The sequence below is a fragment of the Hemiscyllium ocellatum genome, chromosome 4 (assembly GCF_020745735.1).
Source record: "Hemiscyllium ocellatum isolate sHemOce1 chromosome 4, sHemOce1.pat.X.cur, whole genome shotgun sequence".
NCBI classification, from domain to species: domain Eukaryota; kingdom Metazoa; phylum Chordata; class Chondrichthyes; order Orectolobiformes; family Hemiscylliidae; genus Hemiscyllium; species Hemiscyllium ocellatum.
In genome coordinates, this window is record NC_083404.1 from 37740850 (window position 1) to 37761410 (window position 20561).

General features: G+C 39.2%; 1 protein-coding gene across 7 annotated transcripts in view; it reads left to right on the forward strand.

The window, feature by feature from the left end:
- The window catches only part of bbs9 (Bardet-Biedl syndrome 9), a 562903-nt gene that overhangs the window by 164729 nt on the left and 377613 nt on the right, over positions 1-20561 (forward strand). The gene's annotated exons all lie outside the window — the stretch shown is intronic.

The following is a 20561-nucleotide window of genomic DNA, read 5'->3' on the forward strand; positions in this document are numbered from 1 at the left end:
TACCTGAGGCTGGAATTGAACCCGGTCTCTGGCGCTGTGAGGCAGCAGTGCTAACCACTGTGCCACCGTGCCGCCCACAAAACCAGAGCACCCGGAGGAAACCCACACAGACATGGGGAGAATGTGCAAACTCCACATAGAAATTTGCCCGAGGCAGGAACTGAACTCAGGTCCCTGGCACTGTGCGGCAGCAGTGCTAACCACTGAACCACAGTGTAGCATTGCAACGTTTAAAAGGCACCTGAATAAGAATATGAATAGGAAGAGTTTAGAGGGATATGGGTCAAGTGCTGGCAAATGGGACTAGATTAATTTAGGATATCTGGTCAGCATGGACGAGTTGGATCTGAAGGATCTGTTTCTGTGTGTACATTTTCGACTCTATAACCTCCCATTGACAAAGCTGTGGTGACTCAAGGCATATCTTACATGAACTTTCAAGTACTCTGTAATCTCATCATTAATAATGAATTCTAAAATCTTACCAATGATCAAGGTCATAGTTTCCTGTCTTCTGCATCTTCCCTTCTTAACAGGGATGTTACATTAATTCATTTTCCAGGCCTCTGAGATATTCCCTGACTCCAATGATTGCTGAAAGATCACCACCAATGCATCCATAATCTCCTCAGATATTTCCTGAACTCTTAGGTTTAGTCCATCTGCTTCAGGTGTTCAGAGTGTGCAGACCTTTCAGATTCCCCAGCAACTATCTCCTGAGTGATTGCTACTAGCCTCACCTCTGCCCCTGACTCTCTTGAAGTGCTAGTATGCTGTTGGTGTTTTCCAATGTGAAAACTAATGTAAAGTACTTACTCGCCTCTCCGTCATTTCTTTGTTCCCCTAGCTTAATTTTACAGCAGTACAATGTCCACTCTTGCCTCTCATTTACCTTTTACATATTTAGCATAACACTTGCAATCTTTAGAGTTGCTAAGAGGTTTGTAGCTTAGGTTGTGGCTGAGGCTGTAGGCTTGATTGCCGACTGTTTTTTTTTCTGCAGGCATTGTGTCGCCTCGCTCGGTGACATTGTCAGCACGTCTTTGATAAAGTCTTGGTGGTCTGGACTTATGCCTCACTACTCACTTTACATTCAATGGACAAGTTTACAGTCTAATCAATGATACACCACTGGCACAGGCAAAACAGAGTTACCTGAGATAATTCCTTGAAGCCTGGCATTCCAACTGGAACTCAGTCAATAAAAACATTGAACTGGACCCCAAATACAAACCATTCATACATAACCAGAAGTATCAAAAAACAGAGATGCATAAATACTAGGTGGGATAGACCATCAACACTTTATCATAGACGCACTGACAAAGTCACTGAGCGAGGCGACAAAACGTTTGCTGGAAAAACACACCAGCTTAGCGGACGAACCTACAATCTCACTTGCAATCTTTTTTTACATTACTAGCTAATTACTCTGATATTTCACCCCCCCCCATAGCTTTTTTATCCATTGCAGGTTTTTACATACTTCTTAATCCTCTGGTTTCCTACTAATCTTCACTATGTTGTAGAATTTTCCTTTTGATTGTATGCTGTCTCTGACTACCCTTGTCACCTGTGGTTGCCTCATCCAGCTCTTAGTGTGTTTCTTCTTCCTCGGAATGGTTTCTGCTGTCCCTCCTGGATTAACCCCAGAAACTCCTGTGATTGTCATTTGATCATCTTTCCTGCTAGGCTTCTGTTCCCATCAATGCTGGTCAGCTCCTCCCTCATGTCTTTGTAGTTATCTTTATTGAATTGTAATACTGTTACACCTGATTCCAGCTTCTCCTTCCCAAACTGCAGTGAATTCTATCATTTATGGTCATTGCCCCCTGGGGATTCCTTCACCTTAAGCTCCCTATTCATGTATGCTTCATTACAGATCACTAAATCCAGAATTGTCTGTTCCCTAGTGGGCTCTACAACAAGCTGCTCCACAAAATCATTTGCAGACATTCCACAAATTCCTTTTCCTGCGATCCGCTACCAACCTTATTTTCCCAGTCTATCTTCATATTGGAGACCCCTCTTACATGCTTTTTCTACGTCCTGACTTATTTTCTTCCCCACATCCTGCTAGGAGGCCTGTGCATAATTCCACTCAGAGTGTTTTTTCACCTTTGCAGATCCTCAGCTCTACCTACACAGATTCTCCGCTTTCTAACGCTGTATCACTTCTTGCCATTAATTTAATTAAATTTTTTTATTACCAAGGCAACATCTGCCCTCTGCCCATCTGCCTGTCCTTTGATAGGATGTGCCTCCTCTGATAATTAATTCCTAGCCCTGATCCCCTAACAGTCACATCTCTGTGATTCCCAAACATTGTATCTGCCAATATCAATCTGCATTACAAGCTCATTTACCTTGTTTCATATACTGCACCTTCAGTCCTGTATTGCCTGTCCCTCTTCTCATGTTTGTCCCTTATCTGCTGTACCTAAAGTTAGATTCCTGACCCTTTCAATATGGTCTGTCCTATTATTTATTCTGTAAACTTAGTAACTGCTCCTGAGACCTCCCCACTTGCATAATTTTCCATACAACAGATATCCCCGCATTTAGTTTAAAATCCTATTCACAGCCCCAGTATGTGATTCACTTGTACTTTGGACCCCAGGATGATGCAGATTGAGCCCTTCCCAGCAAAATAGGTCTCTGCTTCCCCAATACTGGTCCTTTTGATTACCAAACTAGCTGACTTGAAGTGAGTTGACATCTGGAAATAACTGTACTTGACCTTCACCAATAGGATAGCTGTAATGCTTGCTACCCTAATATTTACAAACAGTGAAGAAGGTTATTTCATTTTACAATGGAATCTTGATCAGATGGGCTGATGGGCTGAGAAATGGTAGATGGAGTGAATTTAGATAAATGTGAGGTGTTGCCTCTTGGGAAAGTAAATCTTAGCAGGACTTAGACACTTAATGGTAAGGTCCTCGGGACTGTTGCTGAACAAAGAGACCTTGGAGTGCAGGTTCATAGCTCCTTGAAAGTGGAGTTGCAGGTAGATAGGATAGTGAAGAAGGCATTTGGTATGCTTTCATTTATTGGTCAGAGTATTGAGTACAGGAGTTGGGAGGCCATGTTGTGGCTGTACAGGACATTGGTTAGGCCACTGTAGGACTATTGCATGCAGTTCTGGTCTCCTTCCTATCGGAAAGATATTGTGAAATTTGAAAGGATTGAGAAAAGATTTACAAGAATGTTGCCAGGATTGGAGGATTTGAGCTATAGGGAGAGGCTGAACAGGCTGGGGCTGTTTTCCCTGGAGTGTCGGAGGCTGAGAGGTGACCTAATAGAGGTTTACAAAATCATGAGGGGCATGGATAGATTAAATAGACAAAGTCTTTTCCCTGGGGTTGGCGAGTCCAGAAGTAGAGGACATAGGTTTAGGGTGAGAGGGGAAAGATATAAAAGAGACCTGAGGGTAAACTTTTTCATGCAGATGGTGGTACGTGTATGGAGTGAGCTGCCCGAGGAAGTGGTGGAAGCTAGTACAATTGCAACATTTAAAAGGCATCTGGATGGGTATATGAATAGGAAGGGTTTGGAAGGATATGGGCCGGGTGCTGGCAGGTGGGACTAGATTGTGTTGGGATATCTGGTTGGCATGGACAAGTTGGACCGAAGGGTCTGTTTCTGTGCTGTACAACTCTGTGATTCTATAATACTCAAATATAGTTTGATTTCTTCAATATAGGTTACACTTTTTCAGTGTAAAGCTCTTAATGGTTCTAAAAGATTTTCAAACGAATAATATTTTCTCCGAAGTCTACTTATGGTTTTTGAAACAATGTAGATTTATAATTAGACAGAACACAAATGTGTCTTGACTCACTGCAATATGAGGTTGTGATGTAACTGCTGATAGTTTTATTCATTCCTCTACAGTCAGTGTTACAGTTATGGCCGTGTACTGAAGGCATCATCTGGAATAGATTTTAAAGTAGAATGAAAAAGTCATCTGGTTTACCTTGAATTGAACTTTAGATAATCGAAATCTATGTCTATTTATATTTTAAAAAAGGGAATGGAGATTTGAAGGGTAATCTAGTTTATAATTAGATTTGCCAGGTAAGAAGTAATTACCACATCACTTTAGAAGCCGCTATGTTTCCGGTGAGTGTTTAAGAGAGTCACTAATAGAGCCATACCCTTGTGTAGTGGTTAGATGGTTCTTGGATACTGTTCTCCTTAATATGTTTAGTTGGTTATCCGCTATATGCAGGAAATGTAAGGAAACCTAAGGATATGGAAACAGCAAATTTTTCCCATTGTATCTCTTCACTATCCAACTTCTGTTTGTCCACTGTATTCTGATGCCAAACTTGCTTGATAGATTAGTTCAAATATCTTTCATCCTTTGAAACATCAAGTCCTGAGATGGATAAAAATAATCGAGCCTTACTAGTAATAGGGCTGGAGGCTGGTAATGTTCCAAAATGGTAGAAGCCTGTCTTTCTGGTGGATTAGTGTGGACAAGGAAATTAATCTCAGGATTAAGCAACATGTTCAAATGCTAAAAAAACTAATTCACTTCCAGGCCATGTGCTAAAAAGGGAATGGAATTCTTCACTCTTTCGTGGTAAGAAAATGGTCAAAATAGCTTCATTGTATTTCTTGACTGTATATGGGAAAGTTTTGACCCAGGTTTAATCCATTTGAATTGCTTACTGTTCAACACCATTTCAAAATTTCCTTTTCTCTCTAATGTTGTTTGTTGTTTCTTGCCCTGCCTCTTGTGATATCTTTAACTCTGTGTCTGGCTCTTGTTTGCTCACAGAGATATTTGTTGTCTGCACCTCCTTCAGTCATTGGCCAGTGCCTGACACTGGAGTCTGCTTTTGTTGGGCACTGTTGTGATCTCCTCTTTGACATTAAGCCCCTACTACCAGCATCATTTATTTTAGTATCCACCAAGTAACCAGTGTAAGAAAGGGCATTCTTTTAGGAAATACATCCTTTGCTGAAGGTGTATTGGGTTACTGCAGTTGAAATAACTGATATACCATGTTAAGGCCTCTGGTTAACTGCAATAAGAGATGAAACATCTTTGGTAATAAATTGAGGCTTGCCAATACAACTACTGATTGTTTTTCTGAAGTTTAAATATATTGCTGCTCAAGTAGCATTTTTTTTTTACCATTTTCATGCTCTTCCTGACGGTTAGAAGCTGATGCATATTCCTTGCCCAAATTCTGAACACAAAGGGCCAAAGGTATGCTCTACAAGGGCAGCTTGCACACACTTATAGCAACACAACTCACTGTTTCTACCAACATCATCACAGGTCACCTAATTATTAGTTCTGCTTTTGGAACTGGCAGTGCTAAGTTCTACCATTGATTGCAAATCACTTAACAGACAACATAAGGCCTAGTTTTTTAGAAACAAAAATTGTATCCACATGAAGAGTTCTGCTGTGTGGTATTAAAATGCTACTTCAATTTTCATGTTAGTTAAGTATCCCATAGTAGTGAGTGTTAAGAGTTTGTGCACAATATGACGTAAGTTTCTAGAAATCCTTGCTTACAAATTGTTATATCTTGCCAATAATTGTATTTCAATTGAGGAATACTAAAAGAATGAAGAACGTGCGAATATATGGTAATTTTTCATGGCTTTAGAATGTCATCATGTGCTTTACAGCCAATTAAATATTTTTGAAGTAATTTAATGAGGAAACACTGCAGCCAATTTGCACATAAACCTATGGTCCTAGATTACTTAACAGCAATGGATCAAGTAATCTAGGAACGTAGGATCTGTACCCTTCTCTCCATTCAGCTGTTTTTGTCTCGTAACCATTTTCTAACAAAAAATTAATCTTATCCAGGTAATTAAGAGGGGAGTGTTCCAGTTCTCAATACTTTTTGGAGAAAGAAACACTTTCTGAACACTTCCTTCCTGACAGGTTTACCTCTTTTTTAATGTTAGTTGGTCTCAATTCTGTCCCAAGGGAAAGTGTTTTTCTGTGATCACTTTTAGCGTGATTCACAGTCATAAATGAAGAATTTCTTTGTCCTGTCTCTCAAGTAACATAGCTTTTAATCTTGTTTATATGGTTCCTCGTTCTAGTCCCCACAATCATTACAGTGAAGAACAGGGAATCTTGAGTAGTTAATCTATAAGTTAAATCAAATACAGCAGTGATGGCAGGGTGAATGATATATTGCTGCTGGTTACCAATGTGAGCCATAGTGAATGTATCTATAGTAACTACTTGCAGCTGGAGTATATGTTCAAATCCGGACTGAGAGGCTGGCCTCTGAGCTGCTGTCATTGTGTCACATCAGGGAAGACAAAAGTTACCTGACATCTTGCTCCAGAGGATGGTCTCACACCTCAGGCTAAGTAATTCAAAATTGATCTGTGACCAGGAGACAGGAGGGTGAAACTGCAAGTGAAGCTGGTATGAGAAGCCAGTGAGTTAACATTTAGGAGCTTTGGCCTTTACAGTTGTCTAACTGTTAGAATAGTGTGAGAGCGGGATCAGAAAGTTTTAAAAACCAACAAAAAATTATCAAAAATGAATAAAGAAGGAGAATATAAACTTTGAGGGTAAATATTCAAGAAATATCAAGGTGGATAGCAAGAGCTTCTTTAAATATATAAAAATGAAGTGATAAACCAAAGTAAACATAAGTCCCCTCTGAAGAATGAGAGTAGGAAATAATAATTAGGAACCGGCAAATAGCAAATGAATTGATAAATACTTTGCATCAGTTTTCACAGTAGAAAATATTGGTAGTATTCCAAAATTACGAAATAGTCAAGAATCAAAAGAAGGAGAGGAAATATGTACAATGACTATCATTAGGGGAAAGGTGCTAGGGAAAGTAATGGGGCTAAAGGCTTATACATCCCCTGGATGTGAAGGTATGCATATTAGGATATTAAAAGAAGTAGCTACAGAGATTGTGGTTGCACTGGATATAATATTTCAGGAGTCTTTAGATTCTGAAAAAGTTCTAGTAGCTTGGAAAACTGTCAATGTAACACTTGTATTTAGAAATGGAAGGAAATAACTTCAGGCTAGTTAGCTTAATAGGAAAATGTTGAAGTTCATGATAAAGATTGTCATAGCAGAGCATTTAGAAATATGATAAGCATTGCTTCATGAATGGAAAGTTATGCTTGACAAATTTACCAGACTTCTAGTTGAATTTATTTATATTATCCATTTAGTTATTATATATTTGAATTTCAGATGGTTTTTGATACAATACCACACATTAGGCTCCTGAATTAGACAAGAGCCCATGGTATTGGAGATATAGCACGAATATAGGATTGGTTAACTGATAAAAGGCAAAGTTAGGAATAATGGGGGCATTTTCAACATAGTATCTTGTAATTAGTTGAATGCCACAGATATTAGTGCTGGAGTCAAAATTCATTACTCTACATATTAATGACTTAGATTAGGAAAGTGAATACAGTACAGCCAAGTTTATCGATGACACAAAAACAGGTGGGAAGGCAAATGGTGAGGATGACACAAAGAGTCTGCAGGGGGATGCAAACAGGTTAAGTGAGTGGGCAACAACTTGTTAGATGGAATATAATGTGGAAAATATTAGGTTATGCACTTTGGCTCGGAAGATTAGGGAAACTGAATATTATTTAAATGGAGAAAAACTGCAGAAACCAAAGAACGGATGGATTTGGGCATCCTATCCTTGAATCACACAAGACCAGCATCCAAGTTCAAGTGGTAATAAAGAATGGAATGCTGAGCTTCATTTTAAAGGAATTGGAGTATAAAAATAGGGAGGTTTTGTTAAAATTACATGCGGCATGAGTCAGACTACAGCTGATATACCCGTGAATAGTTTTGGGCCCTTTATCTCTGGAAAGATATGCAGACATTGGAAGTCCAGAAAGGTTCACCAGGCTGTTACCAGATAAGAAGAGACTGTCTTGCGAGGAGAGCTTGAGTAGGTTGGATCTTTACTCAGTAGAATTTTGGAAAAATAAGAGGCAACCTTATTGAAACCACAAGGTTCTTAGGGAACTTGACAGGGTGGAAATGAAAATATTATTTCCCCTTATGGGAGAGTTTAGCGTTAGAGGGCATAATCTCAGAATAAGTGGATGCCCATTTAAAACAGGTGAAGAGGACGTTCTTCTCGCAGAGGGTATTGAATCTGTCCTTTACTGCAGAGGGTTGTTGACACCTACATTCAAGGCTGATGTAGATTGTTAATCAGTAAGGGAATAAAGGGTTACAGGGAAAAGGCAGGAAAGAGAAGTGGAGTTTATCAGATCAACCATAATCTCATTGAATGGTGGAGCAGAATCAATAGGCTGAATGATCTACTTCTGCTTCTACATCTTAAGGTCGTAATCACTGGAAGCATTAGTCTCATTGTGCTGACTGATTCCCTTCCACAATTTTAAAGACCTGTCAAATAATCTCTTTATCTTGTCTGTTAACTCAGAACATACCCAGCTTTTAAGTCCCCACATTGCATTTGTATTTCATCAAATTGGGCAGCATCTTACTGAATCTGAGCAATGCTCTTGATTTCCTAGAGAACATTTATTTGTCCCAGAACCTTAAGCAGCATTCAGTGCTCCAACTGTGGCTGTTGAAATTGAGCCATGAGTTTTAGGCGTTAGTTATCTGCTCTATGGAACACTGTGCCACACAGCTGAGTTTTGTGATCCAAGTTCTTTTTTTCCATTAATGTTTTTGGAGAAACAAATATTAAAGAAACATTGAGAAACATATTTTTTCGTAATGCATTTTAACTCATTTAGGATTTAAATCATCATTGATCTAAATGGAGATCAGCTCCATTTTTTAAAGTTGTAGTCTGGGTGACATGTGCATGACCATGCTGTCCATCGATAGCTATTCTGAACAGCACTGGTGAGTTTTCTTATTGACCTGCTAAGGTTGTCGGAGTAATGCTTCTCCCATAGTAGTATTTGATAGACAACTAACTTTCAGAGAAACTGTGAAGTATAGTGTAATCTATGCAATGTTGTGTTCTGCTTCTGTTTAAGTACCCTGGCAAGGCCTTTTTCAAGTTGTAGTTCCTTCCACTCATGTGTAATATTTACATTTCTATTTTGACAGATGTTGGGAACATATGGATAACTATAATGTTGATAATTATCCACTGGTACAATAAAACTATTTACTTGGATCATTAGAAGGAAATGATAGTCTTATCTCCTTGTCTTTGTGATGATAGGAAAATATCAGTTTGCTTTATATTCTCTGAAAGTTTGAAAGGTTCTCCTGGTAGCATTATCGGTCTTCCTGTTTAATCTTGTCTTGGATAATTATTTCTTTTATGCTGGCCATTATGCATGAGGTTTTCAATGCATGTGATTGAACACTGGTAATTGTAACGGCAATATGTGACACCCCATTCTGTTATTTCTTTTTAAAAGGCCATTAACACTGATTTGTTATTTAATCATCTACCACAACAAAGGGGAAAATATCATGCTCTCAGGGGGCTAGCATGAAAGTACCAGGTAATTATACTCCTTACAATAGAAGGATTTGAATGCTTGCAAATTCCACTGTCTGGATAGTTTTGAAAGTACAGAGCTAACAAAATGTAATTCTAGCCTCCTTTCTGAAAGAGCCTATGGTTCCTTTTAAGATAATAAAAATGAAAATGTAGGAGTAAGGAATGATGCTTTTGAATCTTTTATTATTCTGTAGACATTTGTCATTTTGACATATGACCAACAGATGCTGAACATAATGTCAATAATTCTATCCACAAAAAAATGTGAACTGAAAATCTATTTTAAAAATTTCAACATGCCACAAGCAAGAATTGTTTCCTGCAATAGCGATGGTATCATCTATATTAATAGAAGGCAATGGGATCCTGATATGGGCAAAGGGTCATCCAGGTGTGCAGAAGACATAACTAGACTAAGGACAAATTATAACTTGAGAGAGAGAAATAAATTCCTAACCTTCAAAGGCAACTTGATTGTTACTTTGTTATGTGGGATCTCCATCAATAGAGGAATTGAGTATAAAAGCTGGGAAATGTTTCCGACCTTTATAAAGCTGTGGTTAGGCTAAATATATTGTCTTGTTTGGTTACCATACTTTAGAAAGGATCTGAGGGCTCTTGAGAGGGTGCAGAGCGGATTTACCAGATCAGTTCCAGGAAAGAGAGCTTTTTGCTGCATGGTTAAGTTAGATTGAGTTCTCTGACCCTTCTTTAGAACTAGAAGCAGCTGGGAAAAGATGGTGTTTAAGCTGATGACTGGGGCTGTGGATTTGAGGAAAAAGAATCAAAATCATTGGTGAAAGATCTAGAGAGAAGCGAATTTAGTTTTACTTGTAGGGATCCGAAATGCTTGAACCAAAGGTTGGTGGGAGCTCAATTTATTAAATTAATTTCACTGAGTTGGATAGGTACTGAGGATTAAGAACTTAAACATGTATAATGATAAAAAGTAGGATGTGTAAATAAACATAACCACTTTTTCTAAGAACCAGTTCAAACAAAAGGTACTGAATAATCTCCTTCTATAGCGTACATTTTATTCTGACGCTCCACCAACTTGAGTCATTCTTGCTGATGGACATTGAAGTTGCTCACCTAGATTCTTTGTCCTCTCGATACTTGGTGCTTCTTCCAAATGGTGCTCAAATGTAGGAGGACTGATTTATTAGTTATTGTAGGGAGCAATCAGTTGGAGTTTCTTGATTGATCATGAAACTTCATTCGGTCTTGTATCAGTGTCGATTCAACAAGAGGTAACTTGGTGGTTTATTTCATTCGTGTTCCAAAGTATTTAAGAAGGGAACACTTTTTAATTTAATGATATGAACGTTTCTATAAAGGGTGGGAAAAAATATAAAGTTGGTTATCCTGATGGGTTGTGTTCAATCCATTTCAGTTTGTAAACCTGTGAAGGTGAGCTCTAAATAACTATTGACTACTACTTTGTTCATGCGTAAATTTCTCAATCGTCAATAACTTGAATGTGTGATGCTGAGAAAGCTGTAGATGTAGTGGAAGATCTTTATCTCATTGTATTAGTGTAAGGGATTACCTGAATGCAGCACATTAAAGTAAGTGCGACCAGGAGAATTGCACGCATTGTTGCCCATTCTCATGGTCCATTGCAGCTTTTTTTCCACCTAGCCATTTTACACACGCGTACAAAAATGTTATTGTAGCTGTAAGTGTTTGTTGTCAGGACAGAATGTGAGGAGGACGTTTGCTTGCAGTTGAAGTTATTGACCATGTTATAGCATGGCATCCAGCTAAAGTTGTACACAGTCGAGGACACAGACACTCAGGCGTGTTCTCATCACATACCTCAATGATGACTGCCTGATGGCTCTGACCTCCATAATTATGAAGTGCTTCAAGAGGTAAGTCATGGCTCATGTCAGTTCTAGCTTTCCAGCCCGCCTTGATCCCTCACAATTTGCCTACTAGTGCAACAGGTCTATGGTGGACACCATTTCCCTACCCCTACAGAACATCTGAATAACAAAGATACTAATGTCAGGCTTCTACTTATCAACTCTGCCTTCAACACTTTGGTCCCAATCAAACTAAACTCCAAACTCTGAGACCTAGATCTTGGCTCCACTCTCTGCAACTAGATCCTCAGCTTCCTAACCCACAGACCTCAATTAGTGAAGATAAACAACAGTACCACCCCAGATAATCCTCAATACCAGCATCCCACACCCATGCATTCACAGCACCCTACTGTACTCCCTGTACACTCATGACTGCATGGCCAAATTTCACCCAAGTGCCATCTATAGATTTGCTGATGACACCGCCATTGTTGACTGGATATCAAACAATGACGAGTCAGAATGCAGGAAGGAGATAGAATACTTGCTGTTGTGGTGCAAAGATAATAATCTTTCCATCAATGTCAGCAAAGCTAAAGAATTGGTCATTGACTTCAGGAAGAAAGGAGGAAGACATGCCCTGATCTACCTCAATGGAGTTAGGTGGAGAAGGTCGAAAGCATCAAGATCCTAGGAGCAACAATAACCAACAATCTGTCCTGGTCTTTCCATGTAGATGTGATGGTCAAAAAGGCACAACAATGCTTTTACTTCCTCAGGGGGCTAAGGAAGTTTGGCATGACCATAAGGACCCTCACCTACTTTTACAGATGCAACATAGAAAGCATTCTATCTGGGTGTACTACGAGAACTGATCAGCCCAGGATTATAAGAAACTACGGAAAGTTGTGAACACAGAGCAGAGTATCACGCAAGCCAACCTCCCATGGGCTCCATCTACACTTCTCCTTGCTGCAGAACAACAGCCGACATCATCAAAGACCACTCCCACCCCAGTTATACTCTCCTCCAACCTCTTCCATCAGGCAGGAGATATAGAAGATTCAAGAACAACTTCTTCCCTACTGTTATTAGATTGCTGAAAGGACCTTTCTAATTTCAAATCTAATGTTGATCTTGCTTTTGTGCATCTCCTGTGCAGCTGTAATGTCCTTGTATGTTATGGTCTCCCTGTGCTGCCCACAAAACAAAACCTTTCACTGTAGTTAGGTACACTTAAGTATATGTGACAACAACAATTCCACTGACCCAGCTGTTAATGGTTAAACATTCAGGTGCCATGTTTAAAATAACACCTGGACAGACAATACCTTCTTGCAAGCAAGCAGCATCATTTTGTCCATCTGGGAGAATTTGTATTTGAACTGCTGCTACCCCTCCCTTCTCTCAATTCACCACCTATGAACCTGGAGTTGGATGTCATCTATCTGCAACCTCCCTCAGTCATTATAGACCTTCCCTTCACCTTCAACCCTGTCTCTAAACCATCCATCATTACCCACAAATCTCAAGGCATTTGTTTCTGAGTTGCTGTTGACTTAATTGCAAAGGTACATTTTAATCTGTTGACCATGTCTTTTAAAGAGTATGCCTGACACGTTAATACATTAAAAATGCATTTTCATTGCCTGCTGTCAGGACCCACCATCTGCTTTTAATACATGACTAACTTACTTCTCAACTTTCCTAGTGCCATCAGGAGGTTTTGACTCCCTCACAATTAAGTGTCATACCTGCTTTGTTTCCACTGCTGGAAGCTTCACTGGATTTTGCCTATGTGCTACACCCAATCGATCCAGTACGCTAAGTACAATTGAGGGCAGATAGGCATATTGCTTTTGCAGGGATACATATGATCGCTTAGGTTCGGAGATATAAACTTTAAACAGCAACAGTTGTGACTCAAAATAATTTTGATCCAAGGTGACAGTGAAAGTTATAATCCATTCAAGGCTTCTTAATTCCTTTTCCATTTGAATGCCAATTCTGGATTTTATTGCTGCATACCATTCTGATTTAGTTGCAAGCAATGTTGAGTACTTCTGCAGCATATCCCTCATCGCATTTAACATTTTTTGCAGCTTTGAAGATTTGAAATGAAACCATCTGGCAACTTAGTTCGGTGATGCGTTGTGCTTATGTCTGTCTCATGGGAATCAGCAGAAGTCTGACTTCAGTAAAATAACAGATGAGATTTGGAAAATTCAGCTGATATGTGGGTTAGACGCTGGAAAAAGTAATTTGTTTCTGTTTTATTTAGCTGTGCTTTCTTTGTTTTATTTTATTGGTACAGCCATTTTCTGGTTGATATATTATACAATTAAATGACTGCTTCTCACACCGATGCCGAGCTATTGATCCAGTGGTTGAGGTTTTTTCAGGCAAATCAGAATCTAAGATAGAATTTGTGGTGGACAATATAAAATTGACAGGATCAGAAGGCTTACTGGACCTGAAGTGCTAACTCTGCTTTCTCTCCACATGTACTGTCAGACCTTCTGAGTTTCTCCAGCCATTTCTGTTTTTGTTTCAGAAATTAGCATTAATAGCAAAGAAAGGTGTCATTGAGAAACGGAAGATGGAAATGGACTAGCATGCCAGCTTTAGAAGAATTTTGCGGGATAAGAGTGAAGCAAATAGAAAAATTATTTTCACAAGAAATTATGACAAATTTATATTCAAACTGATCACCTTGTATGAATTTTCTAATGCAAAATGGACTTCAAAGTTACCACTTTAATGCTTAATTTTGATCAATTTGAAATATTTGTTTTTTAACTAGTCATCCTCACCAAATATCCATATTTTCTAGAATATTTTGTTGTCACATCTTGCAGATGGATTGCATGTAGTTTCAGTCTGTTCTTTGACAGTTAGTTTCTGCCAGAAACATAATGCTAAATAACATGTAGGCGTGGCTTAGAAGTGTCACTGTTTACAATTGAATCTATTTTTTCATCAACAAGCATATTGGAATTTAAAACTAAAACAAAAAGGTAGCAGTGTTAAGGTGCTCACTCTCATTATAAAGAGCACACTTTGCACTCCATGTGCAATACAAGGATTGCACTTCACTTCAAACATGCTTGTGAGAAGGGAGTTGACCCATTGTGATACTCTGCCCCTCAACTAGGTCCTTGATCTAGTCCTTATCCTTGACTGATTCTAAACCAGTTCATTTATTTCCATCCTTCCCTAAGACAACTCAGCTAGGCCTACTCCTTGCCCTTTTCCCTAAGCCCTGCATATTTGCTTGAGGTGCTCAACTGATTCCCTTTAAAAAGCCATGATTGAATCATGGAAATTATGGAGCAGTGATGGTCCAGTGGTATTATCGCTAAGCTATTAATCCAAAAACTCAGCTAATGTTTTGGGGATCAAAATTTGAATCATGTCACAGAAGGTGGTGAAATTTGAATTCAATAAAAATTAGCTGGAATTAAGAATCTATTGATGACCACAAAATTATTTTTGATTGTGGGAAAAATGCATCTAGGAAGGAAATCTTCCATCCTTGCCTTGTCTGACCTACATGGGACGACAATGTGGTTGAATCTCAACAGCCCTCCGAAATAGCCTAGCAAGCCTCTCAGTTATATCAATCGCCAACAAAGAAATGAAACAGATGGATCATCTGTCATTGACCTAAGCACTGGAAAAGACAACCATAGAAGCAACCCTATTGACCCTGCAGTCATCGTTACTAACATCTGGGGACTAATGCCAAAATTGAGAGAACTGTTTCACAGATGCGTCAAGCAACAGCCTGATGTAGTCGAACTCATTGATTCATATCTTACAGACAATGTCCCAGACACCAGTACCACCATTCTTGGCTATGTCCTGAACAACCAACAGGACAGACCCAGCAGAGATGGAGGTACAGTGGTATACAGTCTGGAGCAAATTGACGTGGGAGTCAATAACATTGACTCTGGACCTCATGAAATCTCATGGCTTCAAGTTAAGCATGGGCAAGGAAACCTCCTTCTGATTACCGCATAGAGTCCTCCTTCGGCTGATGTATCAGTACTTGAACAGCACATAGAGAGTGACAAGGGCACAAAATGTACTCTGGGTGGGAGATTTCAATGTCCATCATCAAGAGTAACTTGGCAGCGGCAGTACTAACCTGGTTAGGTCCAAGAGGACACTGCTACAGACCCAGTCTAGCAGTTGATGGTCGGCAAACCAACAAGAAGGAAAAACATGATTGATCTCATCCTTACCAATCTGTCCATGACAGTTTTGGAAAGAGTGACCACTCCACAGCCCTCATGGAGATGAAGTCCCTCCTTTACATTGAAAATACCCTCCACCATGTTGTGTGGCACTATCACTGTGCTAAATGGAATAGACTTCAAACAGATCTAGCAACTCAAGACTGGACATTCATGAGGTGCAATGGGTCATCAACGGTAGCAGAATTGTACTCTGGCCTGGCATATACCTCGCTCAACCTTTAACATCAAGCCAAAGAATCAACCTTGGTTCAATGGAGAGTGCAGAGTCAAAAAGAATGGCGCTAGGAAAACACACCTGGGCAGGCAGCATCCGAGAAGCAAGAGAGTCAACATTTTGGGTATAAGTCGACTCACCTGATCCTCGGATGCTGCCTGACCTGCTGCACTTTTCCAGCGCTACACTTTTCGACTCTGACTCTCCAGCATCTGCAGTTCTCACTTTCCCCTCAACGGGGAGTGCAGTAGTGCCTGAAAAGAACAACACCAGACATACCTAAAAATGAGGTGTCGACCTCATGAAGCCACTAAACAGGAATACTTAAATGCCAAATAGCATAAGCAGCAAGTGGTAGAACTAAGCATCCCACTAGCAACAGATTTGCAGTCCTGCCATATGCAGTTGTGAATGGTGGTGGACAAAACAAAAAGCAACTCACTGGAGGAGGAGGCTCCAAAGATATCACCAGTGTTGGAAGAGCCTTACGCATCAATGCAAAAGATGAGGCTGAAACATTTGCGGCAATCTTCAGCTAGAAGTGGCAAGTGGATGATCGATCATGGCCTTCTCCAGTGCTCCCCAGCATTTCAGGTACCGGTCTTCCGCCAATTCGATTCACTCCACTTAATGCCAAAAAATAGCTGGAGGCACTGGACAGTATAAACTCTATGGGTCCTGACAACATTCAGGCAATAGTACTGAAGATTTGTGCTTCAGAACTTGCTGTTGCCCTAGCCAAGCTCTTGCAGTACAGTTACAATACTAGCATCAAACAACATTAAAGAAGCTTGACACCATCGGGACGGAGTAACTTGTTTGATTGGCCTCTTCCTCGTTGCCCTATTAGATATTCTTCCTAAAATGTCAGCAGTTCAGGTCAAACTAATATTTATTAAGGTTCATCATAAATTGCTTTTTTATTCTATTTCTCTGTTTATTAAGACCACGATTCCATAAATCTTTTTTATCTTTTTTTTTCCAAATGGTCCTGCCATGTTCATACACCTTTCCTGTCTCATTAGCAGCATGGCTTTTACGTGCCTCAATCTCATGTGCTGGAACCTCTGCCGGCCCATCGGTTTCTTTAAAATCTTCCTTGAAATCTACTTTGTTGATTAAATTTCTGGTTATCCCATTTAGTATGTTACCTTTTTTCTTGATAACAAATATTTTAAGCACACCTTGTTATATTAAAGTCACTTTGTAAATGTAATTGTCGTTGCTTTGACTAGTTATGCTTCCCATAATTAGTATTAATATTTTGAGCTGTGATTTGCTTTTTCTTATGTTGTAATTTTGTATTGCTCGTTTTTAAAATTCCTCTCACAAAGTGGAGTTAGGAAAGGTAAAAGAAATGACAAATGGCACAAAGGATTGCCATATGGCAGACTGAACAAAGTTATTAGAGTTGCTATCTGTCTTGTGACTGGATTAATTGAATCCAAGAGTCTCTATAATGATAAAACTTTATCTATTTTTGTGGCAAACTGAGGAATGTGAAATTGTTGAGCTATTTTGATTTTAAATGGTTTGTTTGTGCTAATTTCTAATAGGGTTCACTTATCAAATGTAAACAATTGTGACATTTCTCTGCCAGATGCCCTGTCAGTTTCACCTGCTATGAAAATGGAAGAAATTGAAATTTCTAACTGATATTAATTTCATGCAAACTGGAATCAAACATTGTAGAAGAAAAATCTAGAAGATGGCAATAACATATTCTTGGTTGGAAACGCAATTTCTTGTTGCAAGGTCCGGAGTTGAAACAAATCATGAATTATGAGGAGAGATTGAGTAGGTTGGGCCTGTGCTCATTGGAATTCAGGAGAATGAGAGGTAACCTTATTGAAAAGTACAGACTTTTTTAGGGGACTTGACAGGATAGATGCAAAACAGTTGTTTCCCCTTGTGTGAGAACCTAGGACCGGAGGACATAATCACAGAGTAAGAAATTGCCCATTTAAGACACAGGTGAGGAGGAATTTCTTTTCTGAAGGTAATGAATCTGTGGAATTCTTTACTGTAGATAGATGTAGAGGCTGGGCCACTGAGTATTTTCAAGGCCGTGATAGTTTTTCTTTAGTCAACAAAGAATCTCAGGTTATAAGGTAAAGGCAGGCAACTGGAGTTGAGGATTATCAAATTAACTAAGATCTCATTGAATGGTGGAGCATACTCAATTACCCAACTTCTGTTCCAATTTATTCAGATCTTAGGTCTGTAACAACCTGAGTACCACAAAGTGTGGCAGCAACCTCACATTATTGCATTATTGTTGATGCAGAAAGGCTGTTTCCCTTGGCTCTGGTGTCTAAAACTCATGGACACAATCTCAGAATAAAAGAATTGACATTTAAGACTGAGATGATGAGGAATTTCTTCAATAAGAGGGTGGTGCATTTTTGGAATCCTCTACTGCAGAGGGTGGTGGATGCTCAGTCATTAATCAAAACAGAAATTGGTTGATTACTAATTACATCAGGGGATAGGGAGTTTGCGCATAACATTGTATTGAGGTGGATGATCAACTATGGCGGCATATTGGTAATGTCACTGGACCAGTAATCTGGAGCTAAAGGCTGGGGACATAGGCTCAAATTGCACCATGGCAGCTAGTGAAATTTGAAATAAGTGAAAATCTGGAATTAGTAATTGCAACCAAATAACTATTACCAATTCTCATTTAAAAAAAAACTTCATTTGGTTCACTAATGTTCTTTAAGAAAAGAAATCTGATGTCCATACTTGATCTGGCCTACATGTGACTGCAGGTCAACTGTTTGACTCTTAACCATTCTTAGGGCAATAAGTGATCGGCGATACATGTTGGGCTTGTCATCAAGAGGCATATTAATTTTAATTTAGAAGTGAAATTTGGAAGAGGCACCATTGAAACATTGTTGAATGAACAAATGCACCTTATGACAAAGGAAGGGATCTTGCAGGGTTTCACCTTTGTTTGAATCAGATGGGTATATTCGTGTGTTGTAATTCTACATTCCCGAAGGCAGAATGGCACCAAATTTGACAAGGATTTAGTTCTGTTCAAAAAAATGCTGAAAATACTCAGTATACCTGGCAGCATCTGTGGAAAAAGAAACGATTAAAGTGTAATAGTGGCTCCTTCAGAGCTGGATAATAGAAATGGTTTATGCCACCCAAAAAATGGAAGTGGGGGAGAACTAAATGGAAGGTCTGGCGTGGAGCAGAGGGTGGGATGGATGAAGTCGAAACATGTCATGAAACCAAAGGGAATGGACATGGTTATAGTAAAGCTACAAAGCATTTGTCCAGAATGAGTGTAAATGGCAGAATTATGAACAGCTCTGTCTGAAAGCAAAAGTTCAAAAGCAAATTCAAACCAGCATATGTGTGGGGTGGTGGGGTGGGGGTGGGTGGTGAACAGTGGGGGAGGTGGGAGGATGGGAATCAAAATGGGGGAAGAGTGTGGCTGTCCATGGTTTGAAATCACTGAAGTCAGTGTTGAGTCCACAGTGTAAAGTGCTAACTAGGAAAATAAGGTGGTATTCTTCAAATTTGTACAGGACATTACTGGAATGGTGCAGAAGGCCCAGGATAGAAATGTGAGTGCAATAATAAGTTGACGAATTAAATGGCAAGAAAATAGAAAGTCAGGATAATGATTGTGAATTAAATGGGGGTGTTCTGTAAAACAGTCATGAGTTTGCATTTGGTCTCCTCAAAGTAGAGGAAACCACATTGTGAGCAGCATATATGTTATACTAAATTATAAGAAATGCAAGTAAATTGCTACATCACTTGGAATTCTGATTCTGTAAATTGAATAGAGGTTTTGAGTGAATGATGTGAAAATTATGTTAGTTGTGTTTGTAGCTGTGCATGCATGTGTGATCACAGCAGCTAGAAAACCTGATGAAGAGGTATTCACAAGTTCCTGAGATCAGTGAATATTGGATTTGAAAATGTTAAGGTTATGTAGTGAGGCATTTACCAAGGGCAGCTATATTTCTTGTAACTTGCTTGATTGTCACTTGAAGCTGTGGAGGAAATTTTTTAATTGACCTTAAATTATGCAAGGATATTTTGCCTCCCAGCATTGAGCATTTCTGGCAGTTTGGAGTGTCTGTATCTGTAATGAACTGCCCAGGGATAGATGCATGTTGGTGTTTGCTTTCTAAGTTCACAAGTAACGTCCAGAAAACCAATATTTTTCAACAACAAATGGGGTCCCAAACACTCCTGAAGATAATGGTTTGTATGTACTGCAGTATGAAAGCTTTGTATTGTACTTTTCTTTATTCCAGACCCTGTTATGACACTACAATTACTTTCAAAAAACAATAGGGAAATGCAATTGTCTGTCATTTGGTAGTAAATTGGCCTGAACTGAAAAAATGGCAGGCATGTCAATCTTTAGATGCATCTCTTTACTTCTAGTGCGCCAAGTGCTTTAAGAGTGGAAGATCATAACTGCACACATTAAATGAGCTATTGTTTGATTTTGTTTGGTCATTAAAGTAATGAACTACACCTAATTGAAGGATTGTGGGAGCCTTAACATTAAAAAAAATTAACATGAATGCACAACCAGTGAAGATTTGCATAATCTGGAAAATGACCAGCCCTCTTTCACTATATTTTAAAAGATTGCATGAATTCATTCTGTCCTTTATATGAAGAATTACGAACATGCAAGTCTTTCTGAGTTTTGAAGCTAGAATTTGCATGCCAGGAGTGTTTGGAGTCCCTCCGCAACAAAATTCCATATAATATTTTTTCAAGT